The 17,531-nt window shown below is 46.4% G+C and overlaps 1 protein-coding gene across 26 annotated transcripts in view; it reads left to right on the top strand.

The window, feature by feature from the left end:
- The first annotated feature begins 5,673 nt into the window (after window positions 1–5,673).
- The window catches only part of INPP4A (inositol polyphosphate-4-phosphatase type I A), a 118,924-nt gene continuing 107,066 nt past the window's right edge, over window positions 5,674–17,531 (top strand). For 23 of the 26 annotated variants that reach the window (XM_086328062.1, XM_086328060.1, XM_086328053.1 and 20 more), the window contains exon 1: window positions 5,871–6,122. The gene's annotated coding sequence lies outside the window, so the exon portion shown is untranslated. Of the gene's footprint in view, window positions 5,809–5,870; window positions 6,123–17,531 lie in introns of those variants that run through there. The other 3 variants (XM_086328047.1, XM_086328036.1, XM_086328031.1) reach the window with 2 other exon arrangements.

Raw genomic sequence — 17,531 nt, 5'->3', positions numbered from 1 at the left:
CCCAAGTCTATCCTATTGATCTTCATGCCTATCCTTATGTTATCTTGATGACTTGTAGCTTTATAGTAAGATTTGAAATTAGTCAGGGTAAGTCCTTCAACTTTATTTCCTTTTTCATGATTGTTTTGACTATCTGGGTTTTCCCCCTATTTCCATATACATTTTTAGATCAGCTTGTCAATTTCTGCAAAGAAGCTAGCTGGGATTTTGATAGGGATTATGTTGAACTGAAGATCAATTTGGGGGAATATTGCCATCTTATATACGTGAAGTCTTCTGATCCATCAACATGGGATGTCTTTCCATTTACTTATATTTTCTTTAATTTCTTTGAACAATGTTTTGGATTTTTAGCATACAAAATCTTGAACTTTGTTAAATATATTCCTGACTTTTTAAAATTATTTTGGTGCTATTGCAAAGCGAGTTTTATTAATTTGATGTTTGGATTGCTTGTTGCTAGTTTATAAAAAATACTGATGTTATATTCTTCATCCTTGCTGAACAGGTTTATTCTAATTAAAAAGGAAAATGATTCCTTAGCCTTTTCCATATACATGAAGAAGTGGAAGTGTCAGTTGCTCAGTTCTGTCCAACTCTTTGTGACCCCATGGACTGCAACCTGCCAGGCTCCTCTGTCCATGGAATTCTCCAGGCAAGAATACTGGAGTGGGTAGCCATACCCTTCTCCAGGGAATCTTCCTGACCCAGGGACTGAACCTGGGTCTCCTGCATTGTAGGTAGATTCTTTACCATCGGAGCCAACTCTGCAAATAGTTTTACCCTTTCCTCTTCAGTCTGGATGTCTTTTCTTTTCTTTCCTCCTTGTCTGCTTGCCCTAGATAGACCCTCCAATATGATATTGCATGGAAGTGGAAAGAGGAGACATCTTTGTCGTCTTCGTTGTCTTAGAGGTAAAACATTCAATCTTTCATCAAGTGTAATCTTTGCTGTGGGGTTTTCAAAAATATTCTTTGTCAATTTGAGGAAGTTCTCTTTAATTCCTAGTTTGTCGAATTTTGTCAAATCATGCGGCTTTTTTTTTGGTCATTTATTAATATATTTCCTTAATTGATTTTCAGATGTTAAACTTACATTCCTGGGATAAATCCCAGTTGGCCATGGCATATAACCTTTTCCAGGTTACTAGGTTCAGTATGCTAGTATTTTCTTTGGTGGGGGAGGATTGCTTTTTTATATAATAAGGAATATAGATTTGGAGTTTTCATTTATTCTAGTGTCTGTGTCTGGTTATGGTATCTGAGTAATACAGGTCTCGTATAAAGAGTTTGAAAGTGTTTCCTCCTCTTCTAGTTTCTGTGAGAGTTTGCAAAGAGTTTTCTAAATGCTTGTTAAAATTCATTAGTCAAGATATCTGGGCCTGAGGATTTTTTTAATGGAATGCTATAAAGTTACTAATTAAGTTTTTTTCTTATTAAAGTTCTATACAGATTTTCTACTTTTTTTCAGTTAATTTTATTTGTTTCTGTCCAGGGATCTCTTCATTTCATCTAAGTTTTGTAGCTTGTTAAAATTGCTCAGTTTTCCTTTATAATCCTTATTATTGATATAAATGGTCAGTAGTGATGTCTCCTTTCTTACTCCTAATCCTAGCAATTTGAATCTTCTCTTTGTTTCATGGCCAAGCTAGCTAAAGGTCTGTCAAAATTGTTAATATTTTCAAAGAACCAACTTTTAATTTTATCAATCTTTCTTCTTTTTTCTATTCTGCCTTTCATTAATTTCAATTCTAATCATTTTTATTTCCTTTTTTTAAAAATTTTTCTAGCTTCTTAAGGAGAAAGTTCAGGTTACTAATTTTAAGTCTTTTTTTTAAAAATATAGCTGTTTCCAGCCATAAATTTTCCTCTAAGCACTGCTTTAGCTGCATTGCAAAAGTTTTGATACATTGAGTTTCCACTGAAATTTTTCTGAAAATGTTTTCTCACTTCCCTTTTGAGTTCTTTTTGACCCCTTGGTTATTGAATGCTGTGTTTTTTAATTTCCACCTACTTGTAATTTCCATTTGTCGTTGATTTCAATTTTAATATTACGGGTGTCAGAGAACATACTTTGTATGGTATCAATCCTTTTTAATTTATTGAGACTTTTTAATGGCCTGTCAAACAGCCTATCCTGTAGAATCTTTCATACATAATTGAGCAGTATCTCAGATCTCTCCAAAGTTCCCCCAGGTAAGTCTTCCTCATTCTTTCCTTTTAGGTTAATTGGTCAGCCTTTTGCTAGCTCCACCTGGTATCACCACCTTAGGCGGTTGCACTGTTAAATAATTACTACTGATTCCTTTCAGCAAATGCTTTGTGGATAGGGCCATTTGCACCAAATAAACCCTGAGTCAGGTCAAATAAAGACATTATACAGAGCGAAGTAAGTCAGAAAAACAAATATCACATATGAATGCTTATATATGGAATCTAGAAAGAGGGTACTGGTGAATCTATTTACAGGGCAGGAATGGAGACGCAGACACACAGAACAGGCTTGTGCACACAGTGGGGGAGGAGCTGCTGCCGCCGCTAAGTCACTTCAGTCGTGTCCGACTCTGTGCGACCCCATAGACAGCAGCCCACCAGGCTCCCCTGTCCCTGGGATTCTCCAGGCAAGAACACTGGAGTGGGTTGCCATTTCCTTCTCCAGTGCATGAAAGTGGCTCCTCCGTCCATGGGATTTTCCAGGCAAGAGTACTGGAGTGGGGTGCCATTGCCTTCTCCGGGGGGAGGAGAGAGTGGGACAAATTGAGAGAGTAGCAGTACCACATATATATTACCATACGTAAAATAGACAGTCAGTGGGAATCTGCTGTGTGACACAGGGAGCTCACCCCAGTGCTCCGTGACAACCTAGAAGGGTGGGATGGGGTGGGAAGCGGGAGGGAGGTTCAAGGGCGAGGAGACACATGAATACCTATTCATGTCGATGTATGGCAGAAACCAACACAATATAGTAAAGCAATTATCCTCCAATTAAAAAAAAAAAAAAAAAGACAAGCCCTGAGAATGGAGCTTTTCCGGTAAGCTGTCAGGTCAGTCAAATAGTGAGGACTCCCTGGGGACATGGCTTTATGAAGTGCTCCAAATCCTTTTTTGCCCCTCTGGTGGCTGGGAGGCTGCTGGCTTTCACAGCTACCATGACAGCAGGGCTGTTGGGTTTCAAGGTTACGTATATCCTCCAATGAAAACACATATAAACACAAATATATCTTGCTTGAAAGTGAAAGTGTTAGTCACTCAGTCAGTTCTGACTCTTTGTGACCCCATGCATTGTAGCTCATCAGGCTTCTCTGTCCATGGAATTCTCTAGGAAGAATACTGGAGCGGGTTGCCATTCCCTTCTCCAGGGAACTTCTAAACTCAGAGATCAAACTCAGGGATCAAACCAGGTCTGCTGCATTGCAGGCAGATTCTCTACCATCTGAACCACCAGGGAAGCCCTCTTATGCTTAAAGGCCCCCAGAGAAATTCTCATGTAGGTTGGTTCTAGTCCCCCAAATAGCACTTTAGATGATCTAAGTCCACATGTTTATCAGAATCCCTGGTCAGTTTGTTAAAATATAGATTTCTTGGCCCATTTTCAGAGTTTCTGATTCGGTTCTGGTGTGGAACCGGGGAACTTCTGTTTCTAGCAAGTTTAGAGAAGATGTTAATGCTGTTGTTGTTTAGCGACTCAGTCACGTCCGACTCTTTGCAACCCCATGAACTGCACATCAGGCTTCCCTGTCCTTCACCATTGTTCAAACTCATGTCCATTGAGTTGATGAGGCCATACAACCATCTCATCCTCTGTCGACCCCTTCTCCTCCTGCCTTCAATTTCTGCAAGCATATCAAGGCCTTTTCCAATGAGTTGGCTCTTCACTGATATCAGGAGGCCAAACTATTGAACTTCAGCTTCAGCATCAGTCCTTCCAATGAATATTCAGGACTGATTTCCTTTAGGATTGACTGGTTTGATCTCCTTACTGTTCAAGGGATTCTCAAGCGTCTTTTCCAGCACCACAGTTTGAAAGCATCTATTCTTTGGCACTCAGCCTTCTTTATGATCCAACTCTCATATCCATACATGACTACTGGAAAAACCATAGCTGTTGTTAGGGAACCACATGTTGAGAGTTTCTAAAAGATGGCGATGTCTTCCCACAGATACACTTCTAGGATACCTTCTTCTCTTATGTTGTGATGCTTAGGGAATGCATAGTACCGTATTTACTAACAAACTTGGCTCCCTTTTCTCTTGATAATGTTCACTCTACACTGAAACTGTGGTCCCATTCCTTGCCATACTGAAAATGTAATTAATCTTTATAAGATTAAAAAGTGAATTACACAGCAATCAAATGACTAATGTTATTGGAAGCTGGACTATTTTTAGATGTTTGTGAATTTAAATGTTACTTTAAAAATTTTTTTGTTGTTGATTTCTTTTTAAGTCAGTAATTTAAACATTCTCTTGGCTGGATTAAAGTTTTGCTTTGCTTTGCTTAGTCGCTCAGTCCTGTCCATTCTTTGCGACCCCATGGGACTGTGTCCATGGGGATTCTCCAGGCAAGAACACTGGAGTGGGTTACCATGCCCTCCTCCAGGGGATCGTCCCAACCCAGGGATGGAATCCAGGAATCCCGTATTGCAGGCGGATTCTTTACCAGGGAAGCCCTGATTAAAGTTAACAAGGCCATAAAATGTATTGTCTGAACACTTTTGAGAACACTTTTTAGAATGAAAGGTGTAAAGTGAGAATGTCCCAGCTATACCAGGTTTATAATGGTCATCCTAATTTTAGAAGATAAAGTATATAAGTATTTTTGCATTTCCACAAGTTTGATTTCTTTTTTGACTTTAATTTTATGCTAGGGTTAAATTTCTGTTGATATTTCTTTCCATTTATCTGAAGAAATAATAGAAAGCTTTTTTTGAGTAAATTTCTTTTCATAAGAGAAAAAAGTCAGAAAATAAAACTTCAAAAATAGTTTTATATTTACTTATTTTAATTCCAGACTGTTGTCCTCGTTTGGCTTTTGGTGACATAGGGAAGCTCAGATCTAAATGTTAGAGGAGTTTTGTTTAATTTTCATTTCTAACAGGTTAACATCTGCTCTTTTTAAAGTAAATTGTACATTGTTGCTTTTATACATGAGAGATGTGAGCTCCGACTAAGTGTTCTGGTTTATTGAATTAGTTTTCATTAAAGAATTTTTTTTCTGATAAAGACGAAGATAAATGTTCATATTCAGTCCATTGTTTCTCTTCCTCAAAAAAAATATTGTCTTAAAGTCCTATTAAAGAGAAGTTTTTCTTCTAAAACTTCAGACTCTTTTGTATTTCCCTTCTACGGAAAAATAGAACTTTGGGAGAGAGGTGTAAGGAGCTGATATTTCGTGAGTCTATAAATGTATATTTAAACAATACGCCAGGACAGTCTGGAAGAGTGTTAGCAGCTCCTGTCTTCTTTTTGCTTATCTGTATCATCAAAGTATGATTTTAATTTTTGCTTATTTCTAGGTTAAATGTTGTTTCCTAGACGTGGCCGAAGGACCTCGGGGAGCGCTCGCCGAAGGACCCAGGGAAGCGCTCTCCCCAAAGAGCCAGCGCGGCTCCCGGGGTCGCGGCTCTCTCCGGGGCCTTCTTCCTCGGGAATGCGTCAGGACCTCCAATCCTCAGTATACTTGAGGGCGAAAACGCCATCGTCCAATTAAAGGGCAGAAGTTCAAGAACTCCTTGCAGGCGATTTCGTCATAGCGGACAGCGAGTTTTGAAGGAACCTACACGAAACGCCGCGGATGAGGACCCGCCGGGTGAGGGCGGGCCTGCCGGGAGCTGGGGAAGCGCGCATGCGTGGCGAGGGGGCGGGGCCGGCGTGGCCTCCGGAGCAGCGGCGGCGGCAGCGGCGGCGGCGGCGGCGGGCTAGGAGCTGCAGCGCGGGTTGCGGGTTCGCGGCTGGGGTGGGCGCCGCGGGCCGGGACAGAGGGACCGATACCTGGAGCCAGACCGCAGCCCAGGACTTCGTGACCCAGAGGCGGCGCTGCTGCTGCGGGTCGGGCGCGCGCCCCGGCTGCACCGAGGACGGCCGGGAGGCAGGGCGCGGGCGCCGCGGGCCCGGACGCGCCAGGTAGGTGGCCGGGCCGGGAGTATCGCGGCGGCTGCGAGCCGCCGGAGACCGGGATGCTCCCCGGGCGGAGTTGGGGCGCGGCGCACACCTCGACGCCGGGCGCGCCGGACGCGTACGGCGCCCGCGGTTGTCATGGAAATCGTACAGCCTAGCGGTTCCCGGGCGGTGGCGTCTTTGGAGAACAATCCGACCCCAGCGACCCCCAGCCGTACGACACCTCGGGCCGCCAGGGGCTGAGGGGAGCCGGGATGCGGGGACGCGGCGCCCCCGAGGCCAGGCAGGTCGCGGCGCCTGCTTGGTGCATCTCCAGGACTGAATCTTAGTGACTCCAGACGCCGAGGCCTCGCGGTGTTTCGGGTGTAAACAGAACCGGCTTAAAATAAACATGCCTCTCGATGTAGGAAATCTGGTCCCATCCTTCCAAACTCTGACCTTTTCTGCCGGTCCACAGCCCCCAACAACATTTCTGACATCTTTGCTTTTGATATTTTCTTTCTTTATGGCTTTGCTAGTCAATGAATTGAGGCCCGAAAGACCTGCAGGGTTTCTGTGACCGGCTCTTGAAAAGCCAGTCCTGAATGTGTAGGCCATAGGAGATTGAAACACTCAAAACGTCAACGGTAATTTACTCCTTTGTGGGCTAAGGGAGCTGTGATGGGGTCTGATGGGCTCCGCTCTCTCTCCCCTTGTCGCCTGCCCTCTGACATTACATAATCATGTATTCCTCCTGCCCCGAGTTCATCCATAATGACAGGTTTTGAAAATAATCCTCTGGGTAAGAAAAAAGTGTAGGCAGTAGTAAAGTCCATCTTGTCTTCTTGCTTTGCCACTGAATAGGTTTTGTGTTGGGAGACTGCTTAAGAGTGGAATTTGGTTCGCCACCTGCCCATTTGGGCATCTAAACCGAGGGAGCAGGGGGTGGGGTGGCAGTTTGAATGTTGCAGTGAGATTCTGCCTGATTCATCTCTGTGCACGGTGGATGGTATGGACTGTGGGCAGTAGGGCTGGCGATGGAACGAGCTGTCTTGTATGCCAGTCCTGCATCTGCCAGTTGCTACCTCTGTTTTCCAATTTTCTCATCTCTGGAAGGTGAGAACAAAACCTACTGTGCTGAGTTTGTTTTGGAATCTAGATGCTGTTGGCATTGGTAAGTGCACATAGGCTAGCTATAGGTTGTCCTAGAACGAAGCCTAATTTTTCTTTGAAGACAGACTTTCTTTATCAGGAATTTTTGCCTTTGGATTTAGGCTAGGACCTTTGTTTGGGAGGGTTCTTTGTGGAAATGCTTATTTCTGGAAGAGTCGATTCACTGGTTTCTTGGAATAAAGTTGAAATGATGGTGCCCGTGTGGGAAGGTCAGTGTAGCTGTGCAGAGGTTTGGTGTCAGGAGGCCGAGGTGCTGCCCCAGGGGTCATCGCATGTGACTGGAGTCCACGAGGCCTTGTTCTCTGTGGTGTCTCATAAACAAGCCAAAGTTACAGTTATAGGGAGAGTTTGCCCTGAAGACAGGGCTTAAAGAAATAAATGCTGGAAAAATTCATAGAAAGGAAGGCTGTATTTCCACTGAGCTCAGTGGTAGAATCATTTGTATTTATTCTGTTAGCTACTTTATTTAGCTTTTTCATTAGGCTTAGGCCATCTCAGAGTGTTAGTTTGCTCCGGTGCAAGTACTGCCTCCTGTCTAGACTCAAGAGTAGACATTATATCCTATCGTTTTTGGAAACTGGATATTTTGTTGTATTGCTGTTAGACTTTAAGCCATTAGTAATTTAAAAAAAATCAATTTAGGGAAAGGATGAAATCAAATAATGTCCATGAGAGGTGGTTGTACGCTGTAAAGCACTCGACAGACCGGTTGTATCTGATAGAACCACTGACCCTTCAGATCCCTTTAGGCAGTTGCCTGCCTGGGAGCATTCTCCTCAGCCAGCAAATCTACAAACGCACCCGAGGAATGGAACTAAAAAGCCCGTGGGACAGACTGACCCTCCCACCCCCAACCCATGGCGTAACATGTCAAGAATTCAGTGAAAGCAGAGGCGGAGACAAGGGACCAAGACTATTTTATCCTGGTTTCTGATGGAAAACTCCTTTAGAGATTATGCGTTCCAGGAAGGGCCCTGTGGCATCATCAGCTGCTCACAGCATCAGGAGCCTTTGGCTTTCACCAGGGAAAAGCAGCACGCGTTTGCAGAGAAGAAGGCTTGATTACGTCTTTGCTACTTCTGTGGAACTTGGTTAAGGAGCTAGTCCTAGTCTTGAGAGATCCTTCAACACAGCTTTTTCCAGTGTCCTGGAGCAGAAGCTTTGTGAGGAGAGCCTTTTCTGGGGAGACCAGTACTAAGACTGGGGCAGGCTGGCTTCATTTTGTCTCTCTGTACTTTTAAGAAAAATACCATCGTGAACTTAATCCCCAGGAATTTACCTGTGTTTCTGTGCATATGCACACGTTGGTCTCTTAAAATCTTTTAATGTATTACTTCAGATTCGCTGAAAACTTGTAAGAATAATCCAGAGTTCCCAAATACCCTTTACCCAGATTCTCCAAATGTTGACATTTGCTTTATCCTCTGTCATGTTTGTGTGGGATCACTCCTCTCTCAGGACTTCCCAGGTGGCGCTAGTGGTAAAGAATCTGTCTGTAATGCAGGAGACAGGGGTTCAATCCCTGGGTCAGGAAGATCCCCTGAAGGAGGGCATGGAAACCCACTCCAGTATTCTTGCCTGGAGAATCCCATGGACAATGGAGCTTGGTTGGCTATAGTCCATGGGGTCACAAAAAGCTGGACACTACTGAAGTGACTTAGCACGATGCACACCCTCTTCTGAAACGTTTAATGTTAAGTTGTAGACTTGATACGCTTTTATTTATTGTGTGTTTTATAATAGTAAGGACATTTTCTTACAGAACAACAGTATGAAGATTAAAAATCAGGAAATTAAATGTCGACGCAGCACTAATCATCTACAGATCTTTTTCAAGATCTTGCCAGTAGCCACTTTAGCGCAAAAGGAAATGCAAGATTATGTGTTGTGTTAAACTGTACTGCCTTTTTAGTCTCCTTTAATCCGGAGCAGTTCCTGAGTCTTTCTTTGAATTTCCTGACTTTGACAGTTTTGGAGACAGTTACCTGTGTTTTGGATAATGTCCCTCAGTTTGGGTTTGCATGCGGTTTCCTCCTGCTTAGATTCACTTTATGCACTTTTGGCTGATGCGGCACAGGGGTGATATTGTAGGCATCTTAGCTGGTGGGAGGCAGACGCTCTTGATGAGTCCCATTCTCTAGTCCTAACTTTCATCACCTGATTAAGAGGGTGTCTGCCTGTTTTCCTCACTGAAAGTTACCATTTTCCCTTTGTTGTTAACATGTATATCATAGTAAGATCGCTTGCGACTATGTAAATGTGCTGCTTTAGAATCCATTGATGAGTCTTACCAGATCACTTTTGATAGTTGACAGATGGTGACTTTCTAATTCATTGTTTCTTTCCATGCTTATTAGTGGGAGTTGTACTAAAAGGAAGATCTTTACTTTCTCCCTTATTTACTCTAATTTACGTCTCTGCACTCACAAATACCTGCTTTATGCAACATAGTTACTCTCATTATTCATTTTTTAAAAAATTCTGGCTGTGCTGGCTCTTCCTGGCAGCTGCTGGGCGTTTTCTAGCTGCCTCACGCACAGGTGCTCCTCTGGTTGTGGTGTGTGGGCTCAGTAGTTGTGGCATGCAGGCTTAGATGCCCCCCGGCACGTGGGATCTCAATTCCCTGACCGGGGATTGAACCTGTGTCCCTTGCATTGGAAGGCTTATTCTTAACCACTGGACCACCCAACAAAGTCCCCTGTTTATTTTTCTGCTTAAATTGTCCCAGACTTGGCCTGCAGGAGCCCCTTCCAGCTGGCTCCTAGGTCCTTTTGACATGTCCTCCTCGTTCTTTGGGAACTTTTTTACTTTCTGGCCCCAAACTGCCTTGTACTTTCTAGTCCTGAATTCAGCCATTTTCCCTAAGAGTTCAAGTTCCTTTTCGTGGAGAATGGAATTGAAAACCCAGATCTGGGTGCTCCTTGCTGCTTCTAGGCCTCTTCAGTGGACGGGTGTTCTCACTGGAAATATAAATGGAGACCCATTATACAAAATTGTCTCTGATTTGCTTTAATGCTGTGTCCTGGAGACCTGTATGTACTGACATGAAAAGTTTGGTCTGTATTCCAGAGTGTGAGTGTACCGTAATTTACCTAACTATCTTTTTTGATCTACATTTAGGTTGTTTCCATTTTTCTGCTCTAAAAATAGTGTGGAATCTGTGAACCACATCATTGTCAACACAGATGTTTCAGTCTTTTAGATTTCCAGAAGTAGATTTTCTGGGTTCAGTTCAGTCACTCAGTTGTGTCCAACTCTCTGTGACCCCATGGACTGCAGCACGCCAGGCTTCCCTGTCCATCACCAACTCCCAGAGCTCGCTCAAACTCATGTCCATTGAGTTGGTGATGCCATCCAACCATCTCATCCTCTGTTGTCCCCTTCTCCTCCTGCCTTCAATCTTTTCTAGCATCAGGGTCTTTTCTAAGAAGTCCGTTTTCCCCATCAGGTGGCCAGAGTATTGGAGCTTCAGCATCAGTCCTTCCGATGAATATTCAGGACTGATCTCCTTTAGGATGGACTGGTTGGATCTCCTTGCAGTCCAAGGAACTCTCAGGAGTCTTGTCCAACACTACAGTTCAAAAGCACCAGTTCTTCAACGGTCAACTTTCTTTATGGTTCAGCTCTCACATGCATACGTGACTATTGGAAAAACCATGACTCTGACTATATGGATATTTGTTGGTAATGTCTCTGCTTTTTAATATGCAGTCTAGGTTGGTCATAACTTTTCTTCCAAGGAGCAAGAGTCTTTTAGTTTCATGGCTGCAGTCACCATCTGCAGTGATTTTGGAGTCCAAGAAAATAGTCTGTCACTGTTTCCATTGTTTCTCCATCTACTTGTCAAGAAGTGATGGGATTGGATGCCATGATTGTTGTTTTTTGAGTGTTGGGTTTTAAGCCACCTTTTTCACTCTCTTTCACCTTCATCAAGAGGCTCTTTAGTGCCTGTTTGCTTTCTGCCATTAGAGTGGTATCATCTGCGTATCTGAGGTTATTGATATTTCTCCCTGCAGTCTTGATTCCAGCTTGTGCTTCATCCAGCCTGGCATTTTGCATGATTTACTCTGTAGGTAAGTTAAATAAGCAGGGTGGCAATATACAGTCTTGTTGTACTCTTTTCCCAACTTGGAACCAGTCTGTTGTTCCATGTCCAGTTTAACCTGTTGCTTCTTGACCTGCATACAGGTTTTTCAGGAGGCAGGTAAGGTGGTCTGGTATTCCCATCTCTTTAATAATTTTCCACAATTTGTTGTGACCCACACAGTCAAAGGCTTTGGCGTAGTCAATAAAGCAGGAGATGTTTTTCTGGAATTCTCTCGCTTGGAGAATTTTGAGCATTACTTTGCTAGCATGTGAGATGAGTGCAATTGTGTGGTAGTTTGAACATTCTATGACATTGCCTTTCTTTGGGATTGGAATGAAAACTGACCTTTTACAGTCCTGTGACCACTGCTGAGTTTTCCAAATTTGCTGACATATTGAGTGCAGCACTTTCACAGCATCATCTTCTAGTATTTGAAATAGTTCAGCTGGAATTCCATCACCTCCACTAGCTTTGTTTGTAGTGGTGGTTCCTAAGGCTCACTTGACTTCACGTTCCAGGATGTCTGGGTCTGGGTAAGTGATAACACCATTGTGGTTACCCAGGTCATTAAGATCTTTTTGTTTCTGGGTTAATGCATAATATTAAATACATAACTTTGCCAAATTGCCGTCCTCGCCCCATCCCATTTCCAAGGGGCTTTATCTCTCTTTTCATCAGAGCACAGATAATGTGTGAAATTGCCTTTTCCCCTTTAATTCAGCCAGCACTGAACTGAAGAGTACGAATATTGTTAATTTTTGCCAAACTAGTGGATTAAGAATGTTACTTTTTAAATTACATTTCCCAAACTACCAAAAGTATTGAAAACCTTTTCTTTCTAGTTTTTATTTTAGCTGTGAGTTACCTGGTCATATCCTTTGTGGGCTTCCCTGGTGGCTCAGACAGTAAAGTATCTGCCTGCAATGCTGGAGACCTGGGTTCGATTGCTGGGTTGGGAAGATCCCCTGAAGAAGGGAATGGCAATCCACTCCAGTATTCTTGCCTGGAGAATTCCATGGACAGAGGGGCCTGGTGGGCTACAGTCCATGGGGTTACAAAGAGTCAGACACGACTGAGCGACTTTTTTTTCCCATCCTTTGTGGATTTACCTGTTCATATCTTTTGTGGATTGCCTGTTCACATCCTTTGCCCATTTTTCCTTATTAGGTTGTTTATCGTACTATACTGTGGAACGTACTAAAGTTTGGACCCTCCAGTTGGCTGTGTGACTTTGGGGAAGGAGCATCATCTTTCTGTGCCTGGTTTTCTCATCTGTAAAACTGGGCTGAAGGCAGTGGCAACCCTAGAGGCTTGTCGCGGGGGTGAACGAGTTAGGACCCGTCGGGTGTGTGGAGCGGCGCCTGACGCCGGCAGAGCTCCCAGGGACTGAAGCTTAGGACAGGGTTATATGGTGAGCATGTGCTGGAGCCCACATGGAACTGGAAATCAGAGCAGCCTCTTCTCGTTGGGTTTAATCTCTTACCCGTCCCTTTTGACATAACCCAGGTGGGAAATAAGAGCCCAGGGCTCCTGGGTGCTCGTCTCCTCTCTTTCGACCTTGCCTGTGCCCTGTCGCATGCCTGCCAGCCAGCCCAGCTGGGCCCTCGTGTCTGCCCGCTGTCCGTCACCTGGGGCAGCTGAGACACCGCGGGCCCTTCCATGTGGAGTCTGCTCGGTTGGGGTCACCTGGTGAAGGTGTCAGAAGCAGGCAGTATCTGGCATGGGCAGGCATGCTATGGGGATAAAGATGAGGTGTCCATTTTCTGGAATGGGGTCAGGAAAACAGATGGGTGTCCTCTGGCCCCCAGGAGGAAGGGAGGGGACTGCTGGAGGCGCCAAGAGATCAGCTCCCCCCAGCTCCCTTCCTGAAACCTCTCAGAGCCTTTCCCTCAGACACCTGGTCATTTTCCAGACCCTGAGACCCTGCATGGCCCGACCTGTCCCACTTGCAGGCAGGATGCTGGGGTCTCCCGAAAGCCTCTCTCTGCCCTGTCCGCTGCTCTGCGCCTCACCAGTGCCCTTGAGTGGCTGTTACAACAGCCTCTGGTAAAGCTCCCTCACTCTCAAATGTGGGCCTCCTTTCCTTCCCTGTCCTGGGTTGCTTGCATTTCAGCGGTGCATTCTCTAGCCCATTAATTAGAGCTTTCAAGAAGGATGACCTTGGTGTGCAGATCCTGGGAATGTGAAGGAAATGCATGTGGACGGGCCAGTGTTTCTGGAGAGTGGGCCCTCCTGGGAGATGTGGACGCCCAGTTCAGGAGTCTTCCTGGGTTTGTGGATTATGGGCTGTGTTGGTTGGGGTGCTGTCGGCTGCCAGGTAAACAGTAAGGACATTGAGTGTCTCAACCGGAGCCCTCTCTAGCAGCAGTTTCATCGAGGACCTAGATTCCACATCCCCGGGTCAGTCTCCCAGTGGTTGGGATGATCCTTAGGGCCGGCGGGACTGTGTGAAGGAGGCATGCCAGCCAGTCCCCAGCCCTGCTCTGGCCAGTGGGAGTGGTGAGGATCACACGGCCATCCCAGACCCAGAACACGAGGCTGCGGGCTGACTGATCTAGCCGTGCGTCTCTGAGCCTGGTCTCCAGACCAGCAGCCTCAACACCACCCGAGACTTGTCTGACATAGTCTCACGCCCCAACCAGCCAACCAAATCAGAAACTCTGGGAGGGCCCTGCGGTCTGTTTTTAAACTAGCCCACTAGGTGATTCTCCTTCAAGAAAAGGATGAGAATTGCTCTCTTAGATTAATCAAGGCCACCTCCCACTCAACTGGAAATGGGGCTGCTGTTTCCAGAATCCAGAGAGGAAAGTTCCCAAAAAAGGCGGGCAGCAGAGAAAAGTTGGGAGATCAGCCCGTGGTGTCAGCCGAGGGGCGTGCGAAGTGTCTAAGGAGCCTTGCCTGCCTTGGCCCCCTGCCCCAGTGTATGGACCTGGCTGAGAGCCCAGCTCCTGCCCGCAGCCTCTCCAACCTCTCTGAGTGAGACCCCGACCTTCCTCCAGGACGGTGTTGCTAACACCAGCCCCCGAGGGCGTGGGGACCGGCCCTGCTGACTCACTTCCCCAAGCAGGTCCTGGAGTGTGTTCAGGTGTGTGGGGTGTGCACTCTCTGCTACTTCTCACTCAATTAGGGAGAAACGGACCCCTGCCATTAGTAGGGGCTTGGGGAATGTCGGAGGAACTGGCCTGCAGGGACAGGCCCTCTGAATGGCAGCAGGTCCTCTCCCTGGCGCCCCGCATGTGATCAGCATTGTCATCCCCTTGGGCAGGCACAGCCCCGCTGCACGTTTGGGTGAGTAGAACAGCCACCTTCCCCATGGGATTCCAGGTTTCTTCTGGAGCTCAAGAGCTGAGGTACTTCTGGATTTTCTTGACTTTGCAGGGCTTTCAGGGTCCATCCTAATATGTAAACATGATGTATGGGAGCTGTCTCAGATTAAGTGCCACAGCTTTGGTGCTAATGGCTGAGGAAGGAAGAGCGGCCGAGGGGCAGAAGGGCTAGGAGGGGCTAAAACATGTTTGCAGACGGCAGTTGTTGGTGAAGTCAGCCTGAGGTTGTGACCAGGTAAACGTTTTTTAAAATAGAATACAGAATATCCAAATAGATTTCCTACAGGGAGGGGAAGCATTTTTTTTTTTTTTAATAAAATACCTAGTTATTTGCATATGATGTGTGAGTGGGTGTCATGATTGTTTTTTCCTGTGGTTTCTTGTTTGTTTTTAAATAAATCCAAGTGTCAAGCACAGAAAGGAGAGGGCTCCTCTGGATGTGTACAAACATGGCGTCTTTTCCTGGGGAGGGTGCCTCGGGGGTCCATGGCTCACAATGGCTGGAAAGCCACCAATCTGAACTGAGAGGGGCCTTCCCGTGGTGTGGGCTGCGGTCGTGGAGCTGGCCGCCCAAGGACAGCAGGGCAAGGGCCTAAGCTTCCTGGTCTTACTCTGGTTAATTTTTTGTGGTGTTTGACCCTCCTAACGATGCTGGGGATCATCAGTAGGGCCACGCGGAGGCCAGAGTGGGGTAGGGTGTGCGGAGGCAGTGGCAGGGAGCGTGTCAGCTTGTCAGAGGTCCAAGATTTGACTCTGGATGCCTGACCCATCCTTCTAACAGGGCGATCAGCATACAGCGGCCTACCGAGGGAGGGATGGAATGGAAATGGAGGTGGAGATAGATGTGGACAGGTTTTAGTGTCTGCCTTGTTTTGAGGCCAGCCGCACACTGCCTGTGACACCCCCTCACCTTTGTGGCTTGACCGTGACGGGACAACGCCTAAGTCACCGTGGCTGCCGTCTACAGAGTCGTGTGTTATTTCACAGGGGTGAATCTGGTTTGTGTCACAGCCTCTGCAGCCATGTCTTCGGGCTGTCTGTGTCTGGTTTTTGAGTGGGGCAAGTTGGGATGTGGGAAGAGAAAGTGCTGGACAAGAACCTGAGTCAACTCTCACGTGTCAAATGGGGAAGGCGCCTGGCGGATGGGGATGGGCTGGGGTGTGGATTGAATAGTACAGGCAGCAGAGGTCTGTGCGTTGCAGCTCTGGGCCAGCGCCCATCCAGGGAAGGTACCTTCCCGCAGGAGGCCCAGCATCTTTACAGTCTTGATAACCCCTCTTCCTACTGTGTCCCTGTTCTAAAATGTGTATTCAAAAGGGTGGAGTGTGTCGCATCTATGAGTCCTGCTCAGGGCACCTCTGAGGGGAAATGCTGCAGAAGAAGGAGGTTTTGAGAGGCAGGGGACTGCCAGCAAAGGTCAGAGGAGAAGGATGTGGGCAGGAGGAGGAAGAGGGAAGTGGGGGAGGGGTCTGGACTCATAGAGCTTTGGTCAGGTGGTCACTGACCCAGCTGTCTTCTGCTGACACTTTTTTTTCCTAAAGCACATAGAAACTTGTGATTGTGTGCAGTGGAGTGTTAAATATTTTCACATTGCTTACTGATTGCTTTGACTTTGTTCTGCATAAGCACATGTTAAACAGTGATCACATTGCATAATTGGGTGATAATCAAATGACCTATAAAATGGAATCTTTGACAGAGTCCAGTTAGAATGGGGCTGTGTGCCAGGAAGTATCAAGATGCCCCAGACTCTTCCAAACATTGTCATTACTCTGGTTTGGAGGAGGAGAGGTGGCTGAGCTGGTTGGCCTTGGGGAAACACCGAGCTGGTCAACACCCACCTGGGGTGGAGGCGTCACGCGGAAAGTTCAGCTTCTCTGTGCACTGGTGCTGATTAGAATCTCGAAGACAGAGTTTTGGGTGAAGTAGAAAAGGATAGCTTTACTACCTTGCCAGGCAAAGGGGGCCATAGCGGGCTAATGCCCCCAGAACCCTGTGTCCCAACTTGGGGCCGATAGTGAGAAGTTTTATCATAATTGTTTGAAGAGGGTGTGATCAGCTTGTGGACATTCTTCTAATGGGTTGGTGGTGAGGTAAGTAGGAGTCAGCATCGTCAACCTTCAGGTCCAGCTGGTCTGGGTCTACATGCTTGTGGGCTGCATACCGTCATTAATTGTTAATTTTTTCCACCTGGAAGGGAGTTCAGTATTTACAAAACAGCTCCAAGGTATGGTTGTGTATATCCTTTGATGAGGAACCAGGACCTTGCCCCAAAGCTCTTCTTGCCTGTTTCTCCCTGGTCTTGCATCCCTGCTCCTCCCTAATAACTGCTTGAATCTGCCCATTGGAACTCAGGGAAGGTCATGGAGGTTGAGTGAAGGCTGCTTCTTATAATCCTAGAGATGTGGGACCCAAAGCCCTTGTGCTCAGGAGCCTCACGGCCCTGAGCGGGCAGTTGAGTTTTGCCCTCAGTTTGCAGGTGACTTGGTGAGGCTGGGCCTGAATCTTATCCCCTCCTTCCTTGTGCATATAGTGAAGGTCACTCCCAGCATTTCTGCCCCTTGGCCCCAGTTCTGCATGGTTGTGGACTGTGATGGTGCCCGAGGGCAGCATGGGCGAAGTCTTCAGTGTGCCTGATTCGGTTGGCCTGGGGCTCAGACATGCTTGTACACACAGTCTATTTAGGGAAGCGCTTCTTGAGTCTGTGGCCTTGGAAGTCCACCTCCTGCCTTGTGCTCTTTCGCTTTCCCACCCCTCTGCAGTGATTCAGCAGCAGCTTTCTAGAATGGAGAAGCTCCGTGTCAGAGACACGGGAGGACGCCTGGCGTGTTAGTGGAGGTGGAAGCTCCC

The sequence above is a fragment of the Bos grunniens genome, chromosome 11, assembly GCF_055505025.1.
Source record: "Bos grunniens cultivar Pamir isolate PY7600 chromosome 11, Bosgru_T2T1.0, whole genome shotgun sequence".
NCBI classification, from domain to species: domain Eukaryota; kingdom Metazoa; phylum Chordata; class Mammalia; order Artiodactyla; family Bovidae; genus Bos; species Bos grunniens.
This window is presented reverse-complemented; position numbering and strand designations above follow the sequence as displayed.